We start from the raw sequence: 17,457 nt of genomic DNA on the forward strand, positions 1-17,457 counted from the left end.
ACTCCTCCCACATGGCAGACTAGCTTTGGAGAAGAAATCCACTGTAGCATCTGCCACTCTAGGAGTGGAATAATCAGGAGCCATTTTGACAGCTGGCTTATTGCTTAAGACTGAGGTACTGTGGAAATCAGAAATCACAGAACAACCCCATTTCAGGGTCTCTGGGGGGTTAACCTACCACAGTAACTGGGTGGAAGATGACCGTGAAACCATTGTGAGGAGGGCAAGGGCTAATCACAGATCGCCTGAGAAGTTTACACAGCCACAAGCTCAGGCTGTGGAGGATATGGCAAAGAGCCAAGTGCGTCACACATGGTTTTCTGAAGGGGCTGGGTCTGAAAGTGCTGGGATTGCATCCAGTGGACTGCTTTATTTCCCTTTCTGCCTCCTTTCAGCACTGAGCTCAGCAATCTGTCTGCTTTCCCCATCTGCCATGATCAGGAGGAGTGCCTCTGCTTGGACACTTGCCACATCTGAGGTTGTAGGGGACTCTGGAGCAAGTGAGGCACCCACAAGCCCAAGGGTCACAAATCTAGTTGGAGATAGGAGGGCACAAACATTAAAAACCTCTGGAATGAATATAGTCCCGAGGCATACAACACACGATCGAGTGACCCTTCCCAGTGGGAAAGGTGGAGATGAACTCAGCATTCACACAGCAACTGCCTGTTAAGTGGGGGTGGAAGCACAATAGACCCCAGCCGTGACTCACTATCCCCTTCCCCTACCTGGTAGGTTCCATTGGTGGATTTCCAGGGGGGTTTTGAAAAGGAACTACACATCCAGGCACCTTGATGTGGAAGAAATTTTTGGACTCTTCTCCCCCTCCCCCCGTCATCTTTGTATCTGTTTATTTTCTGTTACTTTTACCTAATTCTTTTTTTTTTTTTTGAGACAGACTCTTGCTATGTAGTTCAGGCTGGCCTTAAACTCACTCTGCAGAGCAGGTTATCCTCAAACTCATGGATCCTCCTGCCTCAGCCTCCCAATTGCTGGGATTATTGGAGTGTGCCACCATGCCTGGCTACTTTACTCTAATTCTATTACCTTATTTGTTTATTTATTTCTGGTACCTGGGATCAAACTCAGGACCCTGCACTTGCCAGGCAGGTGCTGTGCCACTGAGCTACATCCCAGCTCTGCCTTATTTATTCTTTAAATAGGTTTTAAATCTTATTTTTCTTCACCATCTCATCTTTTCTTCCTTTTCTTTCTTTCTTTTATAATTTCACTTCTTTCCTTTTTCCCTTTACCCACCTCTCCATTTTTATTATTACTTTAAAAATTTATTGATTTTTAGCCTTTTACTTTATATTATTATTGCTATTTATTTTCTATTGTTAATGGTGGTATATTTTTACTTGTAGTTGGTTTTTCACTGTGTGTCGTTGTCTGGTTTGTCTTTGTGTCAGTATCATTACTGCAGTCTGATTTCCCGTCAGTGGTGCTGGGAATCAAGCCCTCAAAAGAAAGGTGACACTAAGAAGACCCTCAAAGGCCGGGGATTTAGCTCAGTGGTTCCGCTGCCTGCCTCGCAAATGCAAGGTCCCGAGTTCAATCCCTGGTACAAAAAAAAAAAAGAAGACCCTCAAATAAAAGTGGAAGAGATATCTATCTCAAGAGACACACAACCTTTTTTTATATTTCACAGTTTAAATCCTTTATTAGAGTCCACAGTCTGCTAAATAAAAGCAGAAACAAGATATTTCACAAACTATTATACAATTTAAGACTCATGAATTTAATTTCATAAAAATTAGGTGCATATAGGTGCATATTCACTCTAACCTAAACCCACTGTTTTTAATGGTCTGAAATACATTATAAGAGACTCAGTTCCAACACAAAAATAATCCTGTTAGCTTTTAAAAAAACATGTTTTACAACAAAAAATTTGTGCTCTTAATCAAAAAGGTCCACAGAATAATTCAGTATGTGAAAAATAATTTTACAAAAAACCCAAGATAACACTTTCAGATCCACTTTTACTCTTTTTTCCTCTTCACATACAGAGCTTCTCCACACACATTTCTTGCAGCCATAAAGTCACTTAATGTTGGCCAGGTACCATTTTACTCCTAAAACTTTGTTGGCATCAAAATATGAGTTAATCAGTGTTAAATCCCTAAAATATTTACATTGCACAGCACATTAAGCTTTAGATACTCAGCAATTAAACCACATTAAAAAAAGAGGACAAGACCCCCACCCACATGCTTGGACCACTGTTCACTGGTCCTTATCTAGTGACCGGACACTGGTTCAAAGGGCAGCAGAGGCGGCAGGCAGTCTCTTCAGAGGACACTGAACACTGTGATCTGGACATGCGTTACGCTGTTACCCAGGTCAGGCACCAACCCCTTTCTCCTGGGTGGTCTCAGAATTCTAGAATGGCAGGTCCAGAGGACACAAAATGAAGACAGACAACACAACATTTATTCTCCAGAGACATCTTACTCAGACTATGTGCGGGCTGTGATTTTTGAATGATCTTCCCCAAAACTTCCCACAATCATCCTCATTTTTCAGGTTCTTTCATCCCTCAATTTTGTACTCTACTGTTACTTCTTTCTTGGTACTGTTAGATCCAAAGGAGACCTGGACAGCAATCAGTGGCTGTAGATAGCCCACATGCATCTTCTTTTCATAATATGGAAAATACTTTAAGTCTACGACTCCATGATTAGGATAAGTTGATACAATTGCTGTGTTTTCATCCTTAGAAATACAGTCTATCCTTGGTGATCCTTCAGGCTTTAATCTAATTATTCTGTTCATTTTCACAAGAATACAAGGTTGCCCTTAGAAATAGCCAAAATCAAAATCATTTCTAACACTGCACACTTGAAGTGAGAAATCAGGAAACTGACATGCAACACAAACTGGACCCTCCTGTTCAAAAAGTAGTGGGCCAGGGATTTAGCTCAGTGGCACTGCACCTGCCTCGCAAGTACGAGGTTCTGAGTTCGATTCCGGGTACCAACCCCTCCCTCCCAAAACCCCAAAAGTTATTCTTTAAAGGGTGGAGGAGGTGAAGGGAGGACAGGAAATGGGGAAAAAATAAGAACCAAAATATATCATGTAAAGATGCAAGTACCCAAGATAAAAGTAAATGTATTGTAGACCTAAAATGTACCAATAAAAGAATCCAAGGAAAAAACAAAAACAAAAAGTACTCTATCAGTACAGTTGGCGAGATTCTTCTGTTCTAAAGAATATGACTTTAGAAACTTCTTGAGGCCTTTAATGTACCCTTCATAGGAACTTGGATCACACTAAATGTATATTCCACTTCAGTAACTAGTTTTGAAAAAACCCTAAGTCCGGCATTAGGAATCTGGTCATGATATTTTGGAATCTCATCATTCAGAGTCCAAAGCACAGCCTACATTGTGAATGAGAAAAGTGCAGCCAGGAACCCATAAAATACTAGGTAGAAGAGCAAGATCAAACCTTCTCCCCTATAGTTAAGACACTCAAGATGGGATGGAGTCAGATTTCCAGAGCAGAGCATGTACTGAGGCATGAGTAAGAATAGAAGCCGGTGACTTAGGGAATATGGCACTTCATGGACCCCAGCTCTTGGTGGTGCACCCCAGGAACTTTCAGGTGGTCGGGTTGTACAAGAGGAGCTTCCACTTGGCCAAGCTCTCCTTGAAAGACTTCTCACTCTTCATTATGGTGGGCGTGCAGGCGACGAGAAGCATGGTGGAGTGTTCTGGAGGCGGCCGCGCAGCTGGACGGTGGCGGAGGGTGGTCCAGCCTAGGTCACCTCCTCCTTACCGGGAGCACTTGAGCTGAGTTTTTACTTTTTGTTTTTTCAGTACTGAGAATCGAACTGAGACTTTGTGCTTGCCAGACAGGTGCGGACCGCTGAGCTACATCCCTAGCCACAGCTCTTAACACAGAAACACAAGAATTATGAAAAGGCAAAAGACTTCCAAATGCCCCAAATTTTCAGTAACTGAACACAAAGATATTGAAGTGGATGAAATGCAAAATCAAAATACTGATTTTTAAAATGATTAATGACTTTAAGGAGGATTCAAAATAATAACCAAATGAATGAAGGAAGATAATGCAGGATATGAAGGAGCAATTCAACAGGGAGAGAAAGATTGTGAAGAAGAACCAAACAGAAACCTTGGAAATGAAAAGCTCAGTAAGTCAAATAAAAACCTCAGTGATAAGCTCCCTAAGAGGATCAAGAAGAAGACAAAATTTCATGTCTTGAGGATAAGGTTGAGGAATTATTACATGCTGACACTAATAAAGAAAAAAAACCTCCAAGAAATTATGAACAAAACATCAAGAACTCTGGGACATGGTTAAAAGATCAAACTTGTAATTTCTGGTGTAGAAGAGCATGACAAGTTTAAAACTAATGGCATAGAAAATCTGTATAATAAAATAATAACAGAAAACCCCCAAATCTTGGGAAAAATATAGACATTTACATACATGAGCCATTTGGAACTCCAAACAGGCACAACCAGAAAAAACTTCCACGTATCATATTATGCAAATACATGGAGATTGAAGCAATTCACTTTCAAATGATTAGTGGAGATTAAAAAGTTCTTAGAATCAAATGAAAATGGAAACAACATATCAGAATCTCTGGGATACAGCAAAGGCAGTTCTAAGAGGGAAACTTCTAGCCATGAGTGCCTATGTAAAACATCAGGGAGATTCCAAATAAATAACCTAGTAGTGCATATCAAGGTTGTGGAAAAATAAGAACAAATCAAAATGAAACAGAAGGGAAGAAATAATAAAGATCAAAGCTGAAATTACCACTGCTTGGTATATACCCACAGGAATTAAAATCAGCCCATGACAGGGATACCTGTGCACCCATATTTACTGTGATAATTCACAACAGCCAAGATATGGAACCAGCCTAGATGCCCACCAACAGATGAATGAATAAGGAAAATGTGGTATACATACACAATGGGGTATTACTCAGCCATAAAAGAATGAAATTTTGTCATTGGGAAAATGGATGGATCTAGAGATCATCATGTTGACTGAATGTAGGAGACTGCCCCATTGATTATGCCCAAGAAGTGAGTCTGGCTGAAGCCTACTGAGGTCAGAATGACTCTTAACTTATTCAGTTCCCAGAGTTAAAACCTTTACTAAAAAGACAAGGGTAATTATTAACCATGACCTATATTTTGTCTGTTCTGTTCCTAATTCAAGAATGCTTTGTCCCTTCCTTTACAAGCCTTGCCTGCATCAGCAATGTGTCCATAGCAACTCTACGTAGCCCCTCCATGTAGCCCCTTTACCTCAATCTCACTACGATATCACCAGTAAAAACCGACAGCTCTGGGTGTTCAGGGCCATGGATTATTCACCTTTGCTTGCACAAGCATTGGTCGTCCTAGCTCCCCATATCTCTGTCTCTTTAACTCTGTCTCTAAGTCTTTCATTGTACCACTGAGCAGGAGATTGGGATCCACTGCAGGGGCCTCTGATAAGTGAAATAAGCCAGACCCAGAAAGACAAGTATAGTAGCTCATGTTTTTCCTAATATATGGAATCTAAAAAAATGACATGAGGGCTGGGGATTTAGCTCAGTGGTACCACCGCTTGCCTTGCAAGCACAAGGTCCCAAGTTGGATCCCTGGTACCAAAAAAAAAAAAAAAAAAAGACATGAAATTATAAGGGAGACCATTATTACATAAGAGGAGGGGAATAAAGAGAGGAAGGAGGTGGAAAGGAGGGCCTTGGGGGAATGGGTAAGACCAAAACATATTATATGCACTGATAAAATTAATAGGCACTAATAATAAAAGGGAAATACAAGAATGTATAAAATATATTGGTTGGAAGATGGAGAGATGGGCAGAGATCTGAGATCAAATAGAGGAGATGTTATTTGGACAGTCTAGGCCAGTGGTGGCAAACCTATGGCATGTATGCCCCAGCGAGCTGTTTGTATCATCACAAGCTCTGAAAGGTTCACCATTACTGGTCTAGGCATTGGGAATATAGATGTTCATTGTACAACTCTTCCAACATTTTCTGTGTGCTTGAAGTTCTTCATAATAAAATGTTAGAGAGAAACCACATGAGTTATGTCAGAAAACACATAGGTCAACCTGAAATGACTTCTGTCTTAATTACATTTCTCATTGCTGAGACAAAATACCTTCCAAAATTAAAGGAGGAAAGGTTTATTTCACCTCACAATTTGTAGAGGTTTCAGTCCCTGGTCAGCTGGTTCCAAGGCAGGGTGGGATGGCAGAGGGGCATTGCAGAGAAAAAAGTTCATGGCATGGCAAGCAGAAGGCAGCGAGTAGCAAGCAGCAAGCATCCCTTTCTCTTTTATCCCATCCAGGCTACAAGTCTTTTGGGTGGTGCCACCCACACCCAGGTTAGGCCTTCCCATCATCCACACCCAGAACTATGCTGAACCAATCAGTGGGCTTATTTATTACTACATATCCTTAATCCATATTCATATACCCTTATCCACATTCACACACTCTAGATCCAGCCACCACTATGAGCACATGAGGCTTTAGAGGGACATCTAGATACAAGCCATAATAACTTCCATTGTCAGAGATGGTGTTTCTACTTCCTATAGTTGCCATAACAAATTACCACCAACTTGATGTGAAACATCAGAAAAGTATTCTCTCATGGTTTTGGAGGCTAGAAGGTGTTCTTTGTTTGTTTTGTTTTGGAGTGCTGAGGATCAAACCCAGAGCCTTGAATATGCTAGGCAAGTGCTGTACCAGTGAACTATACTCCCGTCCCACTTCAGGCTAAAGGTTTGAAATCAAAGTGTCAGCAGGGCCACAGTCCCCTGTGGAGTCTAGGGGAGGATCCTTCCCCAACTTGTCCAGCTTCTGCTGGCTCCAGGTGTTCCTTGGCTTATGGCTGTGGCTTTCTCTCCCCTTCTGGGTTCGATAAGGGCACTGTCATTGGACTGATCTTGAGGAAAACAACTTATTTGTAACATGAGTCACTGGAACTGGCACATTTTTCTGTGACTTGTCCATGTCCAATCTTGGACTGCTTAGAGGGATTCTGGCAGTTTGGGCCAAAAACAGGAGGCAGGGAGTTCTACAGCACACTTCAGTTATATCTCTTTTCCCTTCCCTCTTGCTGTTGAGCAGAGCTCTCTCTGCTTTTGTCCAGTTTTGGAGCTCCTGGATGCACCCAGTGGCCTAAGAGAACTGGCCTCTGATGCTGTCCCTGGTTCTGACTCAAGGTCATTGCTGGGAGGTGGCTTTGAGGTGCAGATGGCTGGTTTTCTATTTACAAGACCCTGAGCATAAAGAAGTATACTTGGGTCATGGCCATATAGTTGTCCTAGACTGCAGGGTACTTGTCAGAGTGCCCAGGCAGGGTGATGGCCCCTTACCCTTTGCTGCCCCCATCCCTGGAAATAGGCAGTGTCTGGCCAGGTTAGGCTGGGAGGAAGGAGGTTGAGGTAGCCATTCCCAGCTCCTTGCAGGGCTGTCCAGACTGTGGGGAAGAGCCACACCTTGACATTTTTTTGTTCATCCTTTTTGCCTGGTTTCATTAAAGAAAGCACTTTCTTCTGCTAATCAAGACCTCGATTGTTATTCTTGTTTGCAAAAATCCTGATAGGTGAATCCAACCCACGTGCACAGGGAGGTAGGCAGAGTAGCTTGGAAACCAGGTTAGGAATCTCGGTCTCCCTGGCAACCAAGCCCAGGCTGGGGAGAGCGGGTCTCAGGCTTGGTATTCCCAAGGGTCTGGCCCTCCCCTCCTCACACATGATTCTTTGAACATCCTGGCGCCTTCCCACATCCCACCCCCATGCCAGGTCATGCACAAGCCAGGCCCTGCCCACTTGCATTATCTTTTGTTGTGTGGCAAACTGCCCGCAAACCTTAGGGGCTTTTAAAGCAACAAAATTTATTCTTCCTTAGCATCAGTGGGCAGGATCTAGGTACGCTGAGAGAGGCTCTCGCCCACATTCTCATGGTGGGTTGGGACAGGGGCCCAGCCAAAGTCTCGACTGGGTGGGAGGCTCTACTTCCAAGCTCCCTCACCAGTTGTAGGCAGGCCCAGCCCCTCATCACGTGGGCTGCCTCATGATGCGATAGTTGGCTTCCCTCACAATTAGAGTGGGGGTAAGGGGGAGACCAAGTCAGAAGCCATGGTCTTTTTAGGATTTACTCTTGGAAGTGACCTCCCATCAATCTGCTGCACTGTCTTCCAAAGAAATGAGTGAGTCCCGCTGTGCTAGAGGGGAGAGGAGCACAGGAGGATGAAAACACTGGGTTGGGAGCCAGGGGAGGCCACTGGAGCCCACCCACCTCACCACCAGCCCTAGACATTTGGAATTGGGGCCAGCCTTGCTCTCAGTCTGGCAGCGACCCTCAGTCTTAGAAATTTCTATCCTAGGAGTGAATTTCTGTGGTCAGCAGAGAGACCCTGACGAGGGCCACCCCATGCTGATGTGAGTGACCAAAAGCACAGAGGCTGGCCTCATGCCGGGGCACTCAGGAATAGACCGTCCTTTCCCCTGCTCCAGGGAGAAAGAGGTGTGAAATCTGAAACGGGCTAGTCAAATAGGGTCAAAGACGGCCAAGCCCTTGCCTTGTCCTTGGCCTCTGTGGCTATTGGAATAAAAGGCAACTCCTTCCTCAATGCAGCCTGAGCTGTCTTCTGCTACATACAGATCTCTGTGGTCACCCTTCTCCTCTCCCTGGGCTCAGACCTGCTCTTTCCTGCCTCCCAGGCTTGGAGCTGGCAGGACCCTCATCAGACCCCAGCTCAGTTCCTCCACCCCAGAACACTTCCCATGATTCACATCAGCCAGGGATCCTCTCTCTCTACCTGTGAATTATCTGAAGCCACTTTCCTATTTTCCCAGCTGTCTACCTGTCTTCCTCATTGGCACAGGGCTCCATGGCATGGGGATCAACCTTCTGTTGTCACTGTGTCAGCACTGAGCCTGGCACATGGGAGCTCCTTGGGCAGGGGCAATTGATGGATGTGGGAGAGTGCGATGCCATTTTTGCTGGGAGCTGACCCTGTACCAGATGCCCTGGGGAGTGAGAGGTACAGGTCCACCTGTGTCATCCCCAGAATGCCTGCTGCTGCTTATTAGTATCGCCCCATTCCACAGACTGTGGGACAGGTGCAAGGAGGCCATCCACCTGCCAAATGGCATCTTATCATTATTCCCTTTTGCCCCTGCCTTATAGAAGAGGAGCCCTAGGCAGGACTGGGCATGGGGACATGAAAGGCAGCAGGAGTACACAGAATGTGGAGACAGCACAGTGTGTTGGAGAGGGTTGGAGTAAGGCCAGTGTGGGGACTGGGGACTTGGAGTTCTCAGTGCATATGTGTGGGAGAGCATGAGCACAAGCATGCATGTGTGTGCGTGTCTGAGTTTGAAAGTGTGCCTGCGTCCACAAGAGCACCGACATGTGTGTGCCTGCAGGAGGCTGTGGGGAGAATGAAGCAAGGGTGCGCCGTCCTCCCTGGCAAAGGCTCTGGTTTTCTCCTTGCTGGCCACCTGAAGCGGGGACCCTGTGTCCCTTCATGGCTACTCCTCCAGAGCTCTGGGTACAGCTCTGAGCCTGCTGACTTTGGGAGAGGCTCTGGAGGATTTAATCATCCAGGAAGCTCAGGTGTCTTTGAGGAAGCCCTGTGTGCAGAGATCTTGGTGTTGGGCAAGGAGAGCTGCAGCAGGAGGCTGAGCAGCTGGGCTGGGGCCCATGAAGTGAGCAGGGCTCTGGCAGCTTGGTATACACGCGCTGGGGTGATGGCTTGTGCCAAGCAGGAGTGAGAGTCAGGGACAGGCAATGGTGGCCATCTGTGTGAAGATGGGACATCCAGGGACAGCTGACCTTCACTGCACATCAAGGGTCACTAGAGAGCCAGCTCAGAGATGGGCCAGACTACACGTGGTATAAAGGAAAGGGCAGGGTCGGGAGATGGGGGGAGCCTGGTGCCTGGCACTGGAAGGATGTGGGTAGAGAGGAGAAACTGCGGGAGCAAAGCATGAGAGGGAGGATGGGAGACACAGGGGGCAAGTGGCTGATAGGGCCTGTTAGAGTGCCGGGCTTGTGCTGGGCCACGTTCTCTAGGAATCCCTTTAATTGCAGCGTCCCTCACACAGGAAGGTAGGAGGGAGGAGGCAGGTGGAGCTGCAAGGGGCAGGTGCTCACTTCCTCGGGCATGTGTTGGACGAGTGGGACCATGGGCTGGGTGAAGACCTATAGGGAAGGATAACGATCTGCTCTGGCTACACCCCAAAGGATGGGGTCTGAGCGGGAAGGGTCTTGGGGAGAGTTTCGCTGAGAGGAGAAGCCGAGAAGGAATTTAAAGGGCAAAGAGGATTAAGGGGAGGGGATTTCTTGGAAGCTGGAAGGACCCTGGGTCTGTGGTTGAGGAGGCCTCAGGCCTGGTCCTGGGCCTTGGTAAAATCAATGGGACTAAGGCAGGAGGGGGTCCCTTGTGTGAACCCCTGTGGGGTGACACAGAGCACCAGAGACACATAGCTGCTGGGACATGATGATGTGCACTGTGGCATTCACAAAAGTGCCAGTGCCAGCCCCATGTCCAGCCCTGGCAGATGTTACTCCCTGGCTAGAGGAACCCACAGCCAGCACCTCCTCATGGACTGGGACATAGCCCATCCCCATTCACTCCATGTTTTCCTTCTGGGGTGGGACCTGCTCCCTTCTTTGGCTGCTAACACCCTCAGTCTGCTTCTAGCACAGATGCTTCTGAACCCTGGCTGCACTTGAAGTCACCTGTTGGGTTTCTCCAGGCCCCTCACATCACCAGGAGGCCTTGTGGGGCTCTCGTGGCAGCTCTACCTGGCCTCTTGCAGGTACACCCATCTGCAAGTCCAGCCAGGGCCTCGGGGCAGAGACATCACCAGGGGAGCCCACCACTTACCCTCTCCATGGCCAGTACCCTGGCTTATGTCACCATCCACCCAGCTCTGGCCTGGAACCATCCATCCACCCTCCACTCAGCAGCCAGGGGAGCTAGTGAGATGCACATCACTGACTTGTGTCCCTTGCTGCAATCCTTTGTGCTCCTGTTTCTGCAGACACTGGTACTCATGTACCTCAAAGCCATCACGAGCTTTTTGTCCCCTGCCATCATCTTTAGGTGGTTAGGGGAAGGCCAAGATAATAGTTTTCAGGGAGTGGTGAGTCACCGCTCACTGCTGGTATACACCACTCTTTGTATTAGTCAGACAGACAGAGCCATTAGGCTGTGGAACTATATAGTGATTTAGTTTAAGGAATTGGCTAGGGTGAGTGTGGAGTCTAGGTGGGCCCCAGGCTGGAGGCTCCAGGAAAGCCCATGTGCAGCCCATATTCAAAATGCACCTGCCACAGGATTTGCTCCAGCTCAAGGCTAGTCTTTTGATCTACTGAGGCCTTCAACTGATTGAGCGAGGCCCACCCACACTAGGGAGGATGATCTGCTTTATTTCACCAATTCAAATGTTAATCTCAACCCAAAACACCCCGAATAACATTCACCCTACTATCTCAGCACCATGGTCCCACAAAGTTGTCACCTAAAATTAGCAACACCCTCCTCAACGCACATTTTGTAATTTACAGTCCAAAGACTTCCCAAGTCATATACTCAAGTCCTTAAGGGATAGTCCATGACCTGTGATATAATTTCAAAGCCATGTAGGCCCATATTTGCCCTTTTGACTGACCTCATCTCTTGTCTCCCTGGCTCATAGTGGCAGGTGCCCTGGCCTGCTTTTCAGCCCTTTCAGGTATGGCACTCTTCAGTGCTGCAGTTTTCCCTAGGCAATGCTGGTGGTTCCCCTGGAAACCTCTCTCAGCATCCTTAGCATCTAAAGGGTTGTCTTAATGACTTTTCTTGTTGCTGAGACAAAATACCTGACACCCAAAGGTAAAGGAGAAAAAGTTTATTGTAGCTCACAGTCTGTAGAGGTTTCAGTTCACATTTGGCTGGCTCCAAGGCAGGGTAGCATGGCAGAGGGGCATCGCAGAGGAGAAATAGTTCATGGTGGGCAGAAGGCAGCAAAGTAGTGAAGAAGCAAAGCAGCAAGTGACAATCAGGGACTCTCTTTCTGACCCTTATATCCTATCCAGGTTACCCACCCTTAGGGCAGATAGCATTCACACCCAAGGTAGGGCAGTCTTATCCTAATATCACACCATAAATCAGCCCTAGCATCACATCCTTTATCCTAGCATCAAATACCCTGGATCTAGCCACCTCCCCAAAGCCCCACCTATGACCACATGAGGCTTTGGGGGGCATCTAGATATAAGCCATAACAAGGGAGCTATAGCCTATCCCTCTGTTAGTTACCTCCTAATGATGTCTGGGGCTAGAACCTTCTATCTAGAGCATGGCTCCAGTTCAGCCTCTGAAATTATGTCCCACAGATTTTTATTGTTGTACGATAGTATTAACTTAGATTTTCCTTCTTTAAGCCAGTTTTCTCCACTCACCTGCCTTCTTGCATTCTAGGCCTTCTGTGATCATTTTCCTCTTGAAGTATTCTGTAGAAATTTCTTTACTGAAGGGCTGTTAGTAGTAAACCTGTCTGGCTGTCTGCCTGCCTATCTATCTAGTTATCATCTATCTATCTATAATATAAAAGGGAATTTATTAGATTGGCTCACATGTTGAGAGGCTGGGTAGTCCACAATGGTGTCTGGACACTGGAGAGCCAGGGAAAGCAGTAGCTTCTTAGTCCAAGAAACTGGAAACCTCAGAACAAGAGGGACCAAAGATGCAGCCTCAGTCTGAGGCTGAAGGCCTGGGAGTTCCCTGGAGAATCACGGGTGTGAGTTCGAGTTGAAAGGCTGAAGGCACCTGCTCAAGCAGAATCAAGCTTGCAAGCACAGGCTTCTTCCGCTTTTGTCTCATCTGGGTGCTGGCCTCTCGGACACAGCTGCCCACATTCAGGGTGGGTCTTTCCATCTCAGTGCACTGGCTCACACGCCAACTGTATCTGGAAACAGCCTTGCAGACACATCCAGAAATGTGGTTTACTAATCTCCTAGGCAACTCTCAAGCCATTCGGGTTGACTAACCATCACACCTCTCAATGTCTCTGAGTTTTATTTATCTGAAAAATAAATACTTTTATTTATAAATACTTTGATTTATCTGAAAAATATATACTTTAAGATAGTGTTTTAATTGATGCATATTAATTGTATGTGTTTATGAGGTACAGGGTGGTGTTTTGATGTATACTACATTATGGAATAATTAAATCAAGGTACTTAATATACCTTTTACCTCACATGCTTATTTTTTTGTGGTGTGCACATTTAAAATCTATTCTCTAATAATTAAAAATGTACATTGTATTAACCATCGTTATCATGCTGTGTAATGGATCTCAAACACCTCTACCTCCTATCTAAAATAACGTACCTTTGTAATCAGACCTGACCAGCACTCCCTGCATTGTCCCTGCCCCTGGTAACCAGTATTCCACTCTCTGATTTTGTACATTCAATTTTTTTTTTTTTAGATTCCATATAGGAATGAGACTACATAGTCTTTCTTTGCTGGGCTTACTTCACTTAGCACAACATCTTTCATTTCCTCCACATGGTCCCTTTTAAAGGCCGAATAGTAGGCTGATATGTGTGTATGCCACTTTTAAAAAATCTGTTCATTCATGGATGGACACTTAGGTTAATTCCTCACTTGGCCATCATGAATTGTGCTGCATTGAATGTGGAGTGCAGATATCTCTTCCCTTGGATGTGCCCCCAGTGGCAGAACCAAGATAGCCAAATCACTGAGGAGTTCTGCTTGAAGTTTTTCTGCTTTTCCATATGGTGATGTGAGGTTACACTCCCGACAGTGTTCTCAGGCTCCCTTCTCCACAACACTTGTGAAGTTTCATCTTTTTTTTTTTTTTTTTGTACCAGGGATCCAACTCACGACCTTGAGCTTGAGAGGCAGGTGCGGTGCCACTGAGCTAAACCCCAGGCCCAAAGTTTCATCTTTTTATAATAGCCTTTCTAACAAGTGTCAAGTCATATCTCACTATGGTTTTAATTTGCATTTCCCTGATGAATAGTGATGCTGAGTATCTTTTCATAAGCCTGTGGGACATTTGCAGATTTTTTGGACAAATGTCTATTTAGATCCTTTGGCCACTTTTTTGTTGTTGTTGTGTTTGAGACAGGGTCTCACTTTGAAGTTCAGGCTCGTCCTGAACTCACTGTGTAGCCCAGGCTGGCCTCAAACTGATGGAGATCCTCCTGCCCCTGTCTCCGGAGCCCTGGGATTACAGGCGTGTGGCACCACACCCGCCCTTTGCCTAATTTTAAATGAGGCTGTTTGGTTTCTTGCTATTGAGTTGTTTTCTAGATCTATAATTATCTGAAAATTTTATTTTGTATTTATTTCTGTAAAACTATAAATTCTTAGTTGGCAATTATTTTTCTCTGAGCACTTTACAGATATTACTTCATTCCTTGGCTTCCACTGTTGCTGCTGACATTGTGCCCTGAGTCTAACTGCTGTTTTTTTTTAAAGCGTTATTCTTCTTTTGTGAGTTGGCTCCTCAAAGACCTTTAAAAGATCTTTTGTTTTTGGTGGTCTGAAATTTTACTGTTTTAAGCTGGGCGTAGTGGTGCATTCCTATAGTCCGAGCACTTGGGTGGCTGAGGCAGGAGGATCACTGAGTTTGAGGCCATCCTGGGCTACACAGTGAGTTCAAGACCAGCTGGAACTATATAGCAAGATCTTCAAGTGAAAAAAATTTTCACTGTCTTACCTAAGTATAAACTTTATTTTTATTATTCTAGTGTCTTAGTTACTTTTCTAGTTGCTGAGACAAAATACTCAACACCCACAAGATAAGGGGGAAAGGTTTATGTAGCTCATAGTTTGTAGAGGTTTCAGTTCATCCTCAGCTGGGTCCAAGGCAGAGTGGCACATGGCAGAGGGGTGCTACAGAGGACAAACAGTTCACTGCATGCAGAAGACAGCAAAAGCAACAAGGGAGTGGACAGGCAACCTTAGCAACTTCTTTCTGCCCTTTTTATATTCTACCTTGGCTACCAGGATTAGGGCTGTGCCAAACTATTCAGTGGATTGATTTAGTAATCACACACCTTTAATACCTCTTTGGTTGTGTCATATTTGCTGCAGTTTAAAAAAATATAACAGCTTTATTGAGTTAAAATTAACAGTTATAGTTCATATAATTCACATATAATTCATATAAAATGCACTCCAGGGATATAATTCAGTAGGTTTTAGTATATTTACAAAGTGGTGGAACCATCACCACCATCAATTTTTCTTTTTTCTTTGAGACAGGGTCTCACTATGTAGTTCAGGCTGGCCTTGCACTCACTATGCAGCCCAGACTGGCCTGGAACTCACAGTGATCCTCCTGCCTCAGCCTCCTGAGTGCTGGAGTTACAGGTATATGCTACCACACCCGAGAACCACCATCCATTTTTATAATTTATTTTGGTGGCACTGGGAATTGGACCTTGCTCCTGTTGGGTAAGTACTCTACTACCTTCTTTTATTTATTTTATGATAGGATCTGGCTAAGTTGCCCAATGTGGCCTTGAATTTCCAATTCTCCTGCCTCAGCCTCCCACGTAGCTGGGATTACAGGCCTGCACCACCGCACCCTGCTTGGAACGCTGTCATCATTCCTAAATGAGAAGTTTTTACCACTTCGTTTATTAGCAGTGCCCAATAGCAGCCATTCTCCATTTCTCCCTCCCCAGGTACCAGGTGCCACTAATCTGCTTCTGTGGGATTTTCCAATTCTGGACATTTCATTTTAACAAAAGGATATAATAGATGTTTTTCTTAGGTGATTGGTTTCTTCCACTTAACATAATTCTTTTAAGGTTTCTACTGATGTTTTCATTTCAATGGAAAGTTTCTAATTTCTAAAGGTTTTACTTTTTTTTAGATAAACGGGGTCAGCCTGACAGTCTTACTCCTTTTAATATATCTTTTTTTTTTTGGTACTGGGGATCGAACTTGGGACCTTGCGCTTGTGAGGTAGGTGGCAGAACCACTGAGCCAAACCCCTGGCTCTTCTTTTAATATATCTTAAACATATCAAACAGATTCATTTTGTATTCTATATTTTCCATAGTCATTTTATATTTGCCCTCTCTAATTTGGAGAATTTGTGCATATTTAAATATATGGCTTGTCCTTGTTTCTGCTGAGTGTGACTCTGGAGGCTTGTTTCCTTGGGATGCCTGCTGATTTTTGATTTTGAACTAATGTTTGATTCAGCTGAACCCATGGGAACCCTAGTCCCTCAGGGAGGGGTTGCTGACCTGAGCCACCTTGGTTTTCTCAGCAGGCTCAGCTTCCCGTGGGAGCTCAGGCACTGGCCATACACTTTGGGTGGGTGTTGCAAATACTCCCCCAAATCCTCAACCACGTCAGTGTGCTCTGCTGTAACTTTGCCTGCCCGGTGTCTCATCTCTGTGTAGAGGGAGGCTACTCTGCCTGCCTTGTGTGGTTGGCAAATGGGAAGTGATGGAAGATGAACCCTGGGGAGAAGCCCTTGATGACTCCTGGGAACTGTGAAATATTACAGCTCCTTATCCCTTGGGTGAGATCGAGTCTGAGGCACACATTTCACATCACCTTTTAGAATTCCTCTTGGGCTGGGCTCCAGCAGTGGCTTGCTCCTACCATTGCCTTTGCTGACCTGGACTACCTTCCCTGCCCCAGACCACTTCCCTACTCCCTGCAGCTGCTCCTTGAACTTCCAAATAAGTTTTCCCTAGAATCCTTGTCTCAGGCTCTGCTTCTGCAAAAAGCCTCCCTAAGACCCAGGACCTCTGACCCAGTGTAGGAATTAGCTCTGCCCAGGTTGAGTTCCACATCTTCCTCCTACTCACCATGCAGGCTTTGAGGCGCCATTATCACATTTACCTATTTATTTACGGACTCAGAAATTTCTCTTACCTTCTCGGTGTTTCAGCTGTGACCTAGTTCTTGTCCCCTGCACTTTCTTAACTACAACTCGGAGTTCCAAGTGGCACATCTTCAAAGGGGTCTTCCTCACCTTAATGCAAACCAGAATTCCTTGATCTCTTCCTTTGCCTTCACCCCTCTGAAGCCTTTCGGAGGGAGAGTGAGGTGTACAGAAAATGGAGCCCAACTGTGGATGCGTCACCTCATCACTATACAGCCCTGAGCAGCCAGCCAAACTTCTGTGCATGACCTAAGATGGAAAATCTATGAGTCCAGTCTCACAAAGCCCTGCTCAGCAGGGTTGTGAGACTGGACTGAGATAATATATGTTAAGTGTTTAGAAGAGGTGGGACACATAGTATGTGACCAATAAAGGTCAGCTCAGCTTGTCACATCTTGCAAAGATGTATAAGTGAAAAATCACTTGTCTCATGTAAGATTCAGGAGGCCAGAATCCTCCCTCTGTTTTCTCACGGAGTTCTCCAGAGCTCAGGGCA

The 17,457-nt window shown here is 45.4% G+C and overlaps 1 pseudogene; it reads right to left on the minus strand.

The window, feature by feature from the left end:
* Positions 1-2,334: 2,334 nt before the first annotated feature.
* Positions 2,335-10,921, minus strand: LOC101712096 (sodium/potassium-transporting ATPase subunit beta-3 pseudogene; annotated as a pseudogene).
* Positions 10,922-17,457: the final 6,536 nt, after the last annotated feature.

This window comes from Heterocephalus glaber, unplaced genomic scaffold, assembly GCF_053883595.1.
Source record: "Heterocephalus glaber isolate CG9 unplaced genomic scaffold, H.glaber_assembly_v1.0 deba00000281, whole genome shotgun sequence".
Lineage (NCBI taxonomy): Eukaryota > Metazoa > Chordata > Mammalia > Rodentia > Bathyergidae > Heterocephalus > Heterocephalus glaber.